Consider the following 15,129-nt stretch of genomic DNA (forward strand, 5'->3'; position numbering starts at 1 on the left):
TAGAAAATAAAAATTTTGCTCAAACGTTTGCACAGCTAGTAAAGGACAACTCGGAGATCTGAACCTGTGCCCTTTTCTATGCCAGCATTCAGCTTTCCATCTGTATCAGTCACTGACCCAGTTCAGAAGGCACTGCTTCAAGTCTCAAGGGAATTTGGAGAGAGGAGTGGGTTGCAAAGGGAACTAGCACTCTAGCTACTTTTATGGGTCATGGTGGGAGGCAGTAGAAGGTTCCTGCCTCCAAGTGGCAGCTCTACCTGGGAAAACAGCCCAAGCAAAGGGACTTAAAGGATTGGATCACGCCTCCTATTTCCACTCCTGTCCAGCCTCCCAGCTGATGACTGCATATCTTTCAGTTGTCAAAGCCTTCCAGTTCATCCTCGCCTATAGCACAGCATTTCGAGGGCCTAGGCCAGCTCCGTCTACCTGCCAGGGAGTCAGTCCTTGGGTCTCAGTGTTAGCAGTAAAGGCAGACAGGAAGCAAGTGCTACATACCCAGTCTTTAGTCAAAAGTGTTTCATTTCCAGTGACAAGCCATGGCTTACTGGACCCTGGGGGTACTCCAGGACTAATAGACAAAGTAACATCTAGGACAGCCTGCCTTCCCAGGGATCCTGGGTGAAAGAGATGACACGTTAAAACATGTCTCTCGTTTGGCCTGTGATGGCGCGTGGATAAAGCAACCTGGAATGCTGAGGTTGGTGGTTCAAAACCCTGGGTTTGCCTATTCAAGGCACATAGAGTTGATGCTTCCTGCTCTTCCCCTCACCTCTCTAAAATGAGTAAAGTTTAAAAAAGAGTCTTATCTGATGATGGAGTAAATATACTTGTTCCTTTCACCTCTGGCTTTAATATGTCCTCCTAGTTTTCCATCCCACAATCTTTAGACCTCTCTGGGCAAATCAGCATTTTGGAAACTCGTTCCTGGACTGCCTATATCTCATTTCAGGAAATGAACTTCTGCAACGGAGCTGGAAAGGAAGAAGAGGAGGGATTATCATGCAGGCACAGGGAGGGGTCTAGGGAAGAGTTTGGTAGATTATCTCCCTCCTGAAAAATGCAGCCAGAATCACCAACAAAAAGTATCTGCACAAAAACATGCAGAAGAAAAAGAAAGGAATCAGTGTTGGGGTGGTTGGAGCGGAAGGAGCCAAGCTGCCTAAAATGTATCCTGTGAATGCTGCAAGGAGCAGATAAGGGTGGCACCAGAAGCAGGCGGCACAGAGAGAAGGCAGGGTGAGGGGGGACTGCAGATTGACCTGCAGAAACCAGAGAGAATGGGACTTGCTAGCCGGCACCTTGGGAGTTTGCTTATCAAAGGCTCTAAAATGGCTGAGTCAGAGGCCCCTTTGCCTTACTTCAGTGTTGTTTAGCTCCCTCAGACAGCCTGTAAATCTGCCCATAACAAGGAGAAAATTAAAGAAATTAATCTGGGCAAATAATTAAGAACTAGAGACAGCCAGGTCCTGTGGAAAGCAGTGGTTGGGAAGGGGCCAAGGGAGGTGATCCTGTAATGAATCTGAATGATCAGGAAAATCGAATGTGAGGGAATGGAGAACTGGAGAAACGACCCCCATTTTATGGGACCAGGGAACAAGAATTTTGGAGTGCTAGTTTCAGGGACCTGGAATTATAAAGCAGCCTAATACGCACTGTAGTGTAGCGATTCTCAAACCCTGTTCTCCTGATGGGGTAGGAGAGTAGGTAACAGTATCATCTAAGAACTTGTTAGATGTGCAAATTCTCGTTCCTCACTCTAAACCTACTGACAGAAATGTGGTAGGACCCAGTAACCTGTGATTTTGAAGCGAGATTAAGTTTGAGAACCACTGGCTTGGTGAAAGGTGAATCTTGGGGCAGTAAAGAAAAACTAAGGTTTGCCTGACCAGGTGGTGGCGCAGTGAATAAAGCGTCGGCCTGGGATGCTGAGGACCCAGGTTTGAAACCCAGAGGTCGCAGGCTTGAACACAGGCTCACCAGCTTGGGCTTGGGATCAGAGACATGACTCCAAGGTCACTGGTTTGGCTGGAGTGCACACACACACACACACACACACACACACACCGCCCCAGTCAAGGCACATATGAGGAGCAATCAATGAACACACACACACACACCCCGCTCCAGTCAAGACACATATGAGGAGCAATCAATGAACACACACACGCACACCGCCCCAGTCAAGGCACATATGAGGAGCAATCAATGAACAACTAAGGTGCTGCAATTATGAATTGATGCTTATGTCTCTCCCTTCCTGTCTGTCTCTCTCTCACTAAAAAAAAAGAAAAAAGAACCAATGGATGCATAAATCGGTGGAACAACAAATTGATGTCTCTCTCCTCTTTCTGCCTTCACCCTCCCTCTCTAAAATCAATTTTTTAAAAAAAGGAAAACTAAGGTTTATGGGCTGATTAGTTAGTTAGTAGGTCTTATCTATAAGGGTGCAGCAGCTGGCCTCAGGTGACTCCAGAATGGCCTTTTAAACAAATACAAAGCAAAGGACAAAGATTAAATTATATTAGCAACCTCGGAGCAGAAGGGCCAGAAGGCTTTAAAAAAAAAAAAAGCGAGAGGTTTAGGTTTTATTAATATTTAAATTGCAGCGAAACCACAGCTGCAGCCTTTGACTCCAGCACAGAGATATGCAAATACAGCTTTCTAAAGAAAGGCAATTTCAGACAGCCCTCAAGGTAACAAGAACAAATAAAACAAATGATTTTGTAATTTATTTTTATAGACTGATGAAGAGCAAGGCACAGACAACCTGCCCAGTGAGAGTCAGCTACCAGGGGCTCTCAAGGGAGAAGAGAAAGGCCGCCCAGAGGAGAAAGGCAAGCAGACCTGTGGACTGGGGACAGGAAAAACCCAAAGAGGACAAAACAGGAGGCAGATGGGAGAAGATGACTAAATTAAAAGGGAAGGAAAATGAGAACCCAGCCATGGGTTCTAAGGACCATCTCATCTTGCTGGCTGACAGAAAATAATAATCATTAATGACTGTCATTTGCCACACTGCCACTAAGTGCTATGCACTATTCCCAACAAAGGAGGAAAATGATCCTTAAGAGGTCAAGCAATTTACCCAAGGTCAAACAATAAAAGAAGGTGGCAAAGCTTTGTGTGAAGTTAAGTCAAGCTAGGAACCAGCCCTAGGAGGCGGTGAATAGCAATAATGTCGATGACTGAGGGAAGAATCCAATCTGTGCTTCTGTGGTAGCTTGTGTGTGTATATGTATGCATACTGGGGTTGTGAAAGAGAGAAAAGATCCATTTCTGGCCTTCTAATTGCTTACTATTCAATGGGTGAGGCAAGAAAGCTACAGAAAACCTTGGCAGAATTGTGCCTTCTGGTTCAGAAGCCCTTTAGGTGCTGTGTGGGGGTAAGGCTCTGCCTGCTATGGGGAACTTCTGGGTGAAGCATCTCAAATGGCCCTTAGAGCTTGCGAAGGACTTGGTCAGGTGAAAAGGAAGCCAGGAGATTCCAGAAGGCCCAGGTAAGAACCCCAGCTGCCAGGATTGGGGGAACCTGATCCAGAAAGAGAAGAGATAGAAGAGTCTTCTTTTTTTTTTTTTTTTTTTTTTTTTGTATTTTTCTGAAGCTGGAAACGGGGAGAGACAGTCAGACAGACTCCCGCATGCGCCCGACCGGGATCCACCTGGCACGCCCACCAGGGGCGATGCTCTGCCCACCAGGGGGCGTTGCTCTGCCACAACCAGAGCCACTCCAGCGCCTGGGGCAGAGGCCAAGGAGCCATCCCCAGCGCCCGGGCCATCTTTGCTCCAATGGAGCCTTGGCTGCGGGAGGAGAAGAGACAGAGAGGAAAGGGGGGGGGGGTGGAGAAGCAAATGGGCGTTTCTCCTATGTGCCCTGGCCAGGAATCGAATCCAGGTCCCCCGCACGCCAGGCCGACGCTCTACCGCTGAGCCAACCGGCCAGGGCCGAAGAGTCTTCTAAAGATACATTTCTCTGACCCACCCACCCAGTCTTCCCAGACTTTCCATCCCAAGCCTAAACCCAACCTCTGCATTCTTCACCTGCTGCCCCCTTTCAGGCACTGTGACAAACAAAAATGGGGACCCCCATGCCTGACCTGTGGTGGTGCAGTGGGTAAAGCATCGACCTGGAACACTGAGGTCGTCAGTTCGAAACCCCGGGCTTGCCTAGTCAAGGCATATATGGGAACTGATGCTTTCTGCTCCCCCAAGCCCCCATCTCCTCTCTCTAAAATGAATAAATAAAATTATTTTAAAAATAATAATAGGCCTAACCAGGCAGTGGCGCAGTGGATAGAGCGTCGGACTGGGAGGCGGAAGGACCCAGGTTCGAGACCCCAAGGTCGCCAGCTTGAGCGTGGGTTCATCTGGTTTGAGCAAAAAGCTCACCAGCTTGGCCCTGGCCGGTTGGCTCAGCGGTAGAACGTCGGCCTAGCGTGCGGAGGACCCGGGTTCGATTCCCGGCCAGGGCACACAGGAGAGGCGCCCATTTGCTTCTCCACCCCTCCGCCGCGCTTTCCTCTCTGTCTCTCTCTTCCCCTCCCGCAGCCAAGGCTCCATTGGAGCAAAGATGGCCCGGGCGCTAGAGTGGCTCTGGTCGCAACATGGCGACGCCCCGGAGGGGCAGAGCATCGCCCCCTGGTGGGCAGAGCATCGCCCCTGGTGGGCGTGCCGGGTGGATCCCGGTCGGGCGCATGCGGGAGTCTGTCTGACTGTCTCTCCCTGTTTCCAGCTTCAGAAAAATGAAAAAAAAAAAAAAAAAGCTCACCAGCTTGGACCCAAGGTTGCTGGCTCAAGCAAGGGGTTGCTCTGTCTGCTGAAGGCCCGCGGTCAAGGCATGTGTGAGAAGGCAATCAATGAGCAGCTAAGGTGTCGCAACAAAAAACTAATGATTGGTTCTTCTCGTCTCTTTTCGTTCCTGTCTGTCTGTCCCTGTCTATCCTTCTCTCTGACACTCTGTCTCTGTAAAATAAATTAAAAAACAAACAAACAACAACAAAAAAAACAACCATGCCAGTGGTTCTGATTTAATTGATCAGGGCAGAGTCTAGGGTAAAAAATAAATAAAAAATAAAAATAAAAAATAATAATAGCCTGACCAAGTGGTAGGCAGTGGATAGAGCATCAGACTGGGATGCGGAGGACCCAGGTTTGAGACCCTGAAGTCGCCAGCTTGAGGGTGAGCTCATCTGGCTTGAGCAAAAAGCTCACCAGCTTGGACCCAAGGTCGCTGGCTCAAGCAAGGGGTTATTCGGTCTGCTGAAGGCCCACGGTCAAGGCACATATGAGAAAGCAATCAATGAACAACTAAGGTGTCGCAACGAAAAACATGATTGATGCTTCTCATCTCTCTCTTTGTTCCTGTCTTTCTGTCCCTATCTATCCATCTCTCTGACTCTCTATCTGTCCCTGTAAAAAAAAAAAAGAATTAAAAAAATAATAATAATAGAAATGGGGACCCCCAGATTTTGCTCACCCTGAGCCAGCTCTGATCTGCAATCTCCACAGGCCCAAACCTTGCCCACCCACCTCCCCCATAGAGCCTTCCCAGTCCTTCCAGACCAGGATCTCCTTCCACTCAGAACACCCTCTATTTTTTTTTTTTTTTGGTGACAGAGACAGAGAGAGACAGAGAGAGGGACAGATACGGACAGACAGGAAGGAGAGAGATGAGAAGCATCAATTCTTTATTGCTGCACCTTAGTTGTTCATTGATTGCTTTCTCATATGTGCCTTGACCAGGGGGCTACAGCAAACCAAGCGACCCCTTGCTCAAGCCAGCAACCTTGGGCTCAAGCTGGTGAGCCTTGCTCAAACCAGATGAACCCACACTCAAGCTGGCGACCTTGTGTTTCGAACCTGGGTTCTCCACATCCCAGTCCTACACTCTATCTACTGCACCACTGCCTGGTCAGGCTATAGGGGTTTTTTTGGGTTTTTTTGTTTGTTTGTTTTTGTTTTTGTATTTTTCTGAAGTTGGAAACAGAGAGGCAGTCAGACAGACTCCCGCATGCGCCCGACCGGGATCCACCCGGCACGCCCACCAGGGGGCGATGCTCTGCCCATCTGGGGTGTTGCTCTGTTGCAACCAGAGCCATTCTAGTGCCTGAGGCAGAGGCCATAGAACCATCCCCAGAGCCCGGGCCAACTTTGCTCCAATGGAGCCTTGGCTGCAGGAGGGGAAGAGAGAGACAGAGAGGAAGGAGAGGGGGAGGGGTGGAGAAGCAGATGGGTGCCTCTCCTGTATGCCCTAGCCAGGAATTGAACCCAGGACTCCTGCACACCAGGCCGATGCTCTACCACTGAGCCAACCGGCCAGGGCCTTGTTTTGTTTTTAATTGATTTTAGCCAATGAGGAAAGGATAGTGAAAGAGAGACAGGAATATCAATCTGTTCCTGTATGTGCTTTGACTGGAGATTGAACCGGCAACCCCAGAGCTTCAGCATAATGTTCCAACCAAATGTACCATCTGTTCAGGGCCACTCTAGAATTTATTTATTTATTTATTTTTTTACAGAGAGTGAGTCAGAGAGAAGGATAGACAGGGACAGATAGACAGGAACGGAGAGAGATGAGAAGCATCAATCATTAGTTTTTCATTGCGCGTTGCGACACCTTAGTTGTTCATTGATTGCTTTCTCATATGTGCCTTGACTGTGGGCCTTCAGCAGACCGAGTAACCCCTTGCTGGAGCCAGCGACCTTGGATCCTAGCTGGTGGGCTTTTTGCTCAAACTAGATGAGCCTGTACTCAAGCCGGCGACCTTGGGGACTCGAACCTGGGTCCTCTGCATCCCAGTCTGACGCTCTATCCACTGCGCCACCGCCTGGTCAGGTCACTTTAGAATTTTTGACACTTTTTCCTTTTAGTAAGTTATTTCTCTATTTGACTAGAAACGTCTTATGGGCAGGATTAGTATCATTTTGTCTTTGTTGTAGCCCCGTTGTGTGCCTGTCAGATTCTGTGTTAAGTACTCAATGAGTATATGGTCTCACTAAGTGAAAGGTTTATCTGGCTGCTCGCCCCACCTCAAACACTTTGGTCCCTGGTAAACTACTCACATTCTGTCACTGGGAGTACTAATTAATTCTCTTTGATCACCCCCACTCTTGTGTGTGTGTGTGTGTGTGTGTGTGTGTGTGTGTGTGTGTGACAGAGACAGAGAGAGGGATAGATAGGGACAGACAGACAGGAAAGGAAATGAGAAACATCAATTTTTCATTGAGGCATCTTAGTTGTTTGTTGATTGCATTCTCATATGTGCCTTGATCATGGGGCTACAGCAGAGTGAGTGACCCCTTGCTCAAGCCAGCAACTTTGGACTCAAGTCAGCAACCTCAGGATTCAAGCCAGTGACCATGGGGTCATGTCTATGATTCAACGCTCAAGCCTGCGACCCTGCGCTCACGCTGGTGAGCCCAAGCCACTCAAGCACCACTGCCTGGTCAAGGACAGATACGGACAGACAGGAAGGAGAGAGATGAGAAGCATCAATTCTTTATTGCGGCACCTTAGTTGTTCATTGATTGCTTTCTCATATGTGCCTTGACCAGGGGGCTACAGCAAACCAAGTGACCCCTTGCTCAAGCCAGCAACCTTGGGCTCAAGCTGGTGAGTCTTGCTCAAACCAGATGAACCCACACTCAAGCTGGCGACCTCAGGGTTTTGAACCTGGGTCCTCTGCATCCCAGTCTGACACTCTATCCACTGCGCCACCACCTGGTCAGGCTCCCCCACTCATTTTTTATTGATTGATTGATTTTAGAGAGAGAGAGAGAGAGACAGACAGAAACATTGATCTGTTTCTGTATGTGCCCTGACCAGGGATCGAACCCACAACCTTTGCATATTGTGATGATACTCTAAGCTACTTGGCCAGGGCCTACTCATTAAAAAAAAATTTTTTTTCTAACTTACTGATTTTAGAGAGGAAGGGGGAAAGAGAGAGAGACAGAAATATCAATTTGTTTTTCCACAAATTTATGCTGTCATTGGATTCTTGTATATGCACTGACCCAGGATTGAACCTGCAACCTTGGCACTTCAGGATGAAGCTCTAACCAACCAAGTGATCTGGCCAAGGCTCCCCAACTCATTCTTCTAGAATCCTGATTTACTCTAAAAACAATATGAGATCTGCCCTGGCCGGTTGGCTCAGTGGTAGAGCATCGGCCTGGTGTGCCGAAGTCCCGGGTTCAATTCCCGGCCAGGGCACACAGGAGAAGCGCCCATCTACTTCTCCACCCCTCCCCCTCTCCTTCCTCTCTGTCTCTCTCTTCCCCTCCCACAGCCAGGGATCCATTGGAGTGGAGATGGCCCGGGCGCTGAGGATGGCTCCATGGCCTCTCCCTCAGGCGCTAGAGTGGCTCTGGTTGCAACAGAGCGATGCCCCGGATGGGCAGAGCATCGCCCTCTGGTGGGTGTGCCAGGTGGATCCTGGTCGGGCGCATGCGGGAGTCTGTCTGACTGCCTCCCCGTTTCCAGCTTCAGAAAAATACAAAAAAAGACCTGACCTGTAGTGGCGCAGTGAATAAAGCGTTGACCTGGAAATGCTGAGGTCGCCGGTTCGAAACCCTGGGCTTGCCTGGTCAAGGCACAAATGGGAGTTGATGCTTCCAGCTCCTCCCCCCTTCTCTCTCTCTGTCTCTCTCTCCTCTGTCTCTCTCCTCTCTAAAAATGAATAAATAAGCCTGACCAGGTGGTGGCGCAGTGGATAGAGCGTCGGACTGGGATGCGGCAGGACCCAGGTTCGAGACCCCGAGGTCGCCAGCTTGAGCGCGGGCTCATCTGGCTTGAGCAAAGAGCTCACCAGCTTGGACCCAAGGTCGCTGGCTCTAGCAGGGGGTTACTCGGTCTGCTGAAGGCCCACGGTCAAGGCACATGTGAGAAAGCAATCAATGAACAACTAAGAAGTCGCAACGCTCAACGAGAAACTGATGATTGATGCTTCTCATCTCTCTCCGTTCCTGTCTGTCTGTCCCTGTCTATCTCTGCCTCTGTAAAAAAAAAAAAAAAAAAAAAAAAAAAAAAAAAAAAAAAAAAAAACACATTAAAAATGAATAAATAAAATAAAATTAAAATTAAAAAAAAATAAAAATACAAAAAAAAATATGAGATCTAAATGTCTAATAATGACTCTTCCTTTTCTCAGCCCACACCTTGATTCCTCCTTGATTTTCTTTGGCCTATCACAAAGCCTACCCTTTGTGATTAATCAAAACCATACCCACCCAGACTGAAAACATTACTTTCCTCTACCCCTGCGTCCTCCAACAAGGCCACCACCAGGCTGGATACTCAAGACAGATAAACTGCGGCCGCCGCCATCACTGCAAAAATAATTATGATGTTCAAGATAATCTCTTTGCAAGTTCAAAGCACTGGCACAACCATTATTTCTTTCTCCTCACTTGTTCCCTGGGAGATGACTAAGGTAAAGATTGTTATCCCCACTTTATAGGTGACAAAACTAAGGGCCAGGGCCTTGCCAAAGGTCACCCACTGAACAGGTGGTAGACCTGGAGCTAACCAGCCCAGGAGTCTCTATTCATTAGGCCACAGATGAAAATGCCCTTATTATATTGTCTGGACTGTGTTTTGTCTGGGAGAGAGGGAGTGTGGAGTCCAGTTGAGTGGGGGCAGCGGCTGGGGAAGATAAAAGAAAGTTTGTTCCTGACCTGTGGTGGCACAGTGGATAAGGTGTTGACCTGGAATGCTGAGGTCACCAGTTCAAAGCCCCAGGCTTGCCTGGTCAAGGAACATATGAGAAGCAACTACTATGAGTTGATGCTTCCTGCTCCTTCTGCCCCTTTCTCTCTCTCTCTTTCTCTCTGCTCGCTCTCTTTAAAAAAAATCTTAAAAAAAAGAAAGCTTGTGACCCTATAAAGCAGGGGTCCCCAAACTACAGCCCCCTGAGGCCATTTATCCAGCCCCCGCCACACTTCTGGAAGGGGCACCTCTTTCATTGGTGGTCAGTGAGAGGAGCACATTGACGATCTCTTTAGCCAAAAGCAGGCCCATAGTTCCCATTGAAATACTGGTCAGTTTGTTAATTTAAATTTACTTGTTCTTTATTTTAAATATTGTATTTGTTCCCGTTTTGTTTTTTTACTTTAAAATAAGATATGTGCAGTGTGCATAGGGATTTGTTCATAGTTTTTTTTTTAATAGTCCGGCCCTCCAACGGTCTGAGGGACAGTGAACTGGCCCCCTGTGTAAAAAGTTTGGGGACCCCTGCTGTAAAATCTTTTCTCTGCAATGCTATAGCAGTTGGTTAATTCCAAAAGAATTTCTTTTTTAAGCATTACCACATGTCCTAGATTAAAGAAGGGGAGAAAAGGTGAATCTGACGGTAATAGACACACAGGTAAGCAGATGTTTGCCATCTTCTCTTGAAAAGGACCCAAAACCAAATGGTATCTATATTAGCAAGAGAAACTCAGATTACCAGTTATGTGGGTCTTCCCAGCTGTTAGGCTATAGGACTCTACAGCAAACTAGTGCCAAGCAGGGAGAAAATCTCCCTTTGGTGAAGCCTGTCCTGGGCTCTGTGAGCCGCAGTCTCTCCTGAAGGCACGGGGTTTGTGAGGCTGTTTTAGGACCTTCTGCAGCTGCCAAAGTGGGATCATCCCCCAAGCCCGCAGAGGCTCGCAAAGCCATGGAAACCAAGATCTGGTTTCTAACCAAATCCCAGAGAAATTAAGAAAAAATGAAATCTCTATAGGAATTCAAGAGGCCATTTCCTAAAGATAAGGCCCCAGGTCTGTGCCAGGGAAAAGGCAGTGTTGAGCTTCCCTTCACACCGGCTCCAGACTCTAGTGCAGGGCTTGGCCCCTTCGCCCAAGCCAGCTCTGCACTGCTCTCAGCTGTTAGCCCAAGGCCAGCCTCCATTACTCCTAGCCCGGTGGCCGAGGCCTCAGCAGCTCCCCCGTGCCACGGGAGGCTGTGGGGTATGGAGACCGACAGAGGGGCAGACCGCCTGAGCCCAGACAGGTAGTGGTTGCACTACCCTGTGAATGCACAAAATGTCACAGAATTGTACACCTTAAAACAGCTAATTGCACGTTATGTAAAGTTCACCTAAATTAAAAACAAAAACTGAGCTTTCTGAGAGAAGAGAGACGCTGGGCCTCTCAAGGCTGTGAGGACTGAGACTCCTCTCAAGGAGTGGCAATGAGTGACAATGGGAAGGGCCTCCCCCCTTCCTCCAGGACCAGATGGGAACTGGGGCTAGGCAGAAAGGCCCAACTGGGGCAGCGCGGGGTCTGGGCAGAAGAGAGGCACTCAGTGAAAGCGAGGAGGCTGCAGCCGCCGCTCATTTGCATCATAAGTGATTGGTTTTCCCAGCTCTTTCCTCATTAGGGCACAATGGACAGTTGTTTGCTGGCGCAGCAGATCCATTTACCAAGGGGAAGAAGAGACAGAGCAAGAGTGACTGTTGGGCCACAGTGGGGAGGTGGCCAGCCCTGCCGCCTTCCCCTGTGCTTCCCCAGGCCACTAGAACTCTCAATGAGAAGGGCCTTAGAGAGCAAACCAACCCCATCCTTTCACAGATGAGGAGACTGAGATGCTAAGAGGGAGTGAAACTTGCTAAGGTCCAACAGCGAGTTCATGGCAGAACTGGGGCTTCTAGAATCTAGAGTCTAGATTCTAGACTCATTCCAGAGTTTACTCCACTTGCCTGCAATACATATCCCATTTCCAGCTGGTTCAGAGGTTTTTTTTTCTCGTTTCTTTTATTTTTATTATTTTTATTATTTTTAGAGGGGAAGGGAGAAAGAGAAAGAATAAAAACCATCCGCTTGTGACTGAGGATCAAACCTGCAGCCTCGGTGTCTCAGGCCCATGCTGTAACTAACTGAGCGACCCGGCCAGGGTTTCCGTGTTCTTCATCTCTGTGATATCATTCCTTCTATTCCAGGCCTTGGTTTCCATCAGTTTTCTCTCCTATGGCCATCTAATCTCCTCTCCCTGTTCCTTGCCCTATCTTTTTCTCTCAGTTTCTAGGCAGCCAGGATAATTACTAAACTTCTAATTAACCCTTGCCCTAACAAGGGTGGGTCTGGTAGGAGAGGCAGCAATTTTGAAACTGTCTTGATGTGTTTTGGGGCATAGGTGGGGAGAGGACAAATATGTGTTGTGATCTATTATAAACCAAGCACCAAGACAGACACATGACACTATCATTCTGTCTTTAAATCTTGCAAGGTAGGTAGGTATTCTTAGGGACAAGGAGTGTGAGAGGCTCAGAGAGGTTGGGTAACTTTCACTAGAGCACCCAGCTGATAAGTTGTAGCTGTCTGACTCCAAAACCTCCATTCTTCCACCTCAACCTGGCACAGGAGCTAAAAGCAAAGTAAGTAACCTGCTGATTCCAGGTGCAGGGAGGTACAACCTCACTGACTAGGCCATTGCTTTGTTGCTACCCTCTACACAGCATCTGTCTCCTTCCATAACCCTCTTTCCCCTCCCATTCCCACCTTCCTCTGGATCCCTCTACACAGTGGGGAAATCTCACAAATGCAAACTTTTGCCCCTGGGGGGATAGGGAGATGGCAATCAAGAGGGGGAAGCCTGACAAACCCAGTCCCAGACCTGGAGGTCTCCCCCCCCCCCCCCCCCGCTGACACCCCCTCCCAGTTCCCATCTGCCCCTCCCCTCTGTGGGTTAAGCTTGCCAGCATCTGCATCTGTCTTATTGTGCTCTGGGGGAAGGGGAGAGTCAGGGGGTAGGGGGTGGGCTGAGTGGGTGTCTATGTGCGTGAACATAAGGCCTCCGGGTTCATTCTGACACTGAATGAAAAACTAACCAATTATTCGTCCAATCTCATTAATATGCAGACAGACATCTGTTATTTAGGAGTCAACAGCAGAGGCATTTTCGTGGGGGGAGGAGCACTTATGTCTGTGTCCCTCTAGTCTCTCTGGTTGCTGGGAGGTAGCTGCTGGGGAATCACCCCACCGGCCTGGAACCTGGAGCCTCCCCCTCTGTAACCCTCCCCCGCCAACCTTGAGGGGGAATAGATTGACTAGAGAGATGGAGAGAGACCTGGGAACCCAGCAGGAGGAAGGCGGAGGAGGGGCTGCAGTGTGTAGAAGAAAGTCCTTTGTTGGCAAGGGAAGGGGGGATACCACAGAAGAGCTGAACCCCTTTCCTGGGGAAGAGAATGTGGAGTTGGTGAAGACGGCTCTGCCAGAATTGCTGGTGTCCCACCGGCAACCCCAGGGACATGACCTCTTCCTTCTACCTCCATCAGTCTTCAGGACAAGTCTGAGTTTATCTGGGTGGGGTCACCATGGCAACATGAAGTCCTTACCCAGAGACTTCAGAAAAAGTAATGGGGGGAGTTTAGAAAAATGGGAACCAAAGACCTCAGCCTTTGGAGGAGTCACTATAGTGCTAGTCCTCAGGACAGGTGTGAGAGCAAGACACAGCCACCTCCCCTTACTGTGTCTTGGCCTTCATCCAGCCTTTGAATGAATCCCTAGCACAGGAAGCCCCTCCAAGAAGCCTTCTCTGATTTCTTCAAACCCAGCTCAGAAGCACTGGATGTTTAAGTTGTAAAGAATAAAATTTGACATCATCTCAACCTTTTTTTGAAGGTTCAAACAGCTTTTCTACATTCTTTCTCCTCTGAATCTTCCTCAACAACATGAGGTAGATGTGACCAGCTCCCTTTATCCAGGTATGAAAACTGAGGTTCAGACAATTGCAGGGCCTTGCCAAAGGCTCCCCAGGGAGGAGGGGGAAGAGCTGGGACCCAGGCCCTTGAACTTCTGCCTCAAATTTTTTAAGCTCTTTACATGACTGTCCCTCCTGAGAAGGCTGGAGTCACAAGGAGATGACCCTTTGTCAGCTGAAGCATTTTAAGGATTAAACCAAGTCTCCTGCCCCTGCCCCTGCCCCAGCTCTTCCTTCCCTTCTCCCTTCTGGGCAGTCTGATTGCTGAGGTTAAGAAACACTGGAAGCATCACAGTGTGATTAGTTGTTTATTTCATTAAATGATTAACGAGGCTACATTGTTTCCCAAAAGGGTGTCTAATTTGTGGGGGAAACAGCTGCAGAGGAGGAAGCCGAGTCTGACTCCTGCAACTGGGGGTGTGTGTGTGGGGGGGTTAGGTTCCCTCCCTCCCGCCTACAGGGGCTTTTTTTCTTCCCCCTTCCCTTTTAAAAAACGTACTGGTTTTTTTAGGGGCGGGGAAGAGAAACCTCGATTTGCCGTTCCACCTATCCACACATTCAATTGGTTGACTCCTGCACGTGCCCCGACTGACAGGGTACCAAACCTGCAACCCGGGAGCATCTAGACAGAGATGACACTTCAACCACCTGACCAACCCGGCAGCCTCGAGACGCCATTCCTACCAAATGACCTAGCTGGCCAGGGCTGCAGGGACTTTGAGGACCAAGGATCAGCCCCATTCTCTCCTCCCACCTATTGGGCTCCTCAGCCCAGAGGTTCAGCCCCTCCCCAGAAATAAAACATCTGGCAACCCAGACCTGCAGAGGGGACCTAAAGCCCTTGCCAGTGGTATTGGAAATGTATTAAACTTTGGGGATTCCTTCAGCTGATTTATATTTCTAATTATGTTTGCCTTAGGCGAATATTGAAATATGTTTGCAATCCCCCAAGCACAGGAGGAGAGGGAGGGAGAAGAGAGGGACACAAACACTGCACTTTGGCAGCTACAAGCTTCAGCCTGCTTTGTAGCAAAGTCCAAAGTGGAGAAAAGAAGCCACACGGCCCCAAATCCCAAGTTGATATTATGGCAGTTCCCTGTGGAGGAAGAGTCAGCCCTCTGGGACCAGACTGAGAGATGGGCCTGGGAGCCCCAGTCCTTTCCAGCACCCTCTATCCAGGGTCCTTGAGGCGGGTCTCAGAGTCAACCTCTAACCAGGTCACAGTTTGAGAGAGTGGGGTACCCTGTCCCCTTGAAGCTGTCCCAGAATCCTTGAGGAGATTGGTTGAGATGGAGCAGGACAAGGTCCTGTAGGAAAGGGAGGGAAGGGGCTGTCTGATGAGCCAGGAGTGGGTAGGTCCTGGCATAGGGGAAGGGGAAGCTATTTTAAACAAAACATCTCAGAGTCAAATCCTCCAGCCCCCATCACTTCATCTAGATAATCATTTTCCT

General features: G+C 48.9%; 1 non-coding gene across 1 annotated transcript; it reads left to right on the top strand.

Annotated features, from left to right (window-relative positions):
• Positions 1 to 8,136: 8,136 nt before the first annotated feature.
• On the top strand, positions 8,137 to 8,212 carry TRNAT-GGU (transfer RNA threonine (anticodon GGU)). Its single transcript has one exon. It is a non-coding gene; the product is annotated as a tRNA-Thr (tRNA).
• Positions 8,213 to 15,129: the final 6,917 nt, after the last annotated feature.

Source organism: Saccopteryx bilineata, chromosome 2 (assembly GCF_036850765.1).
Source record: "Saccopteryx bilineata isolate mSacBil1 chromosome 2, mSacBil1_pri_phased_curated, whole genome shotgun sequence".
NCBI classification, from domain to species: Eukaryota; Metazoa; Chordata; class Mammalia; order Chiroptera; family Emballonuridae; genus Saccopteryx; species Saccopteryx bilineata.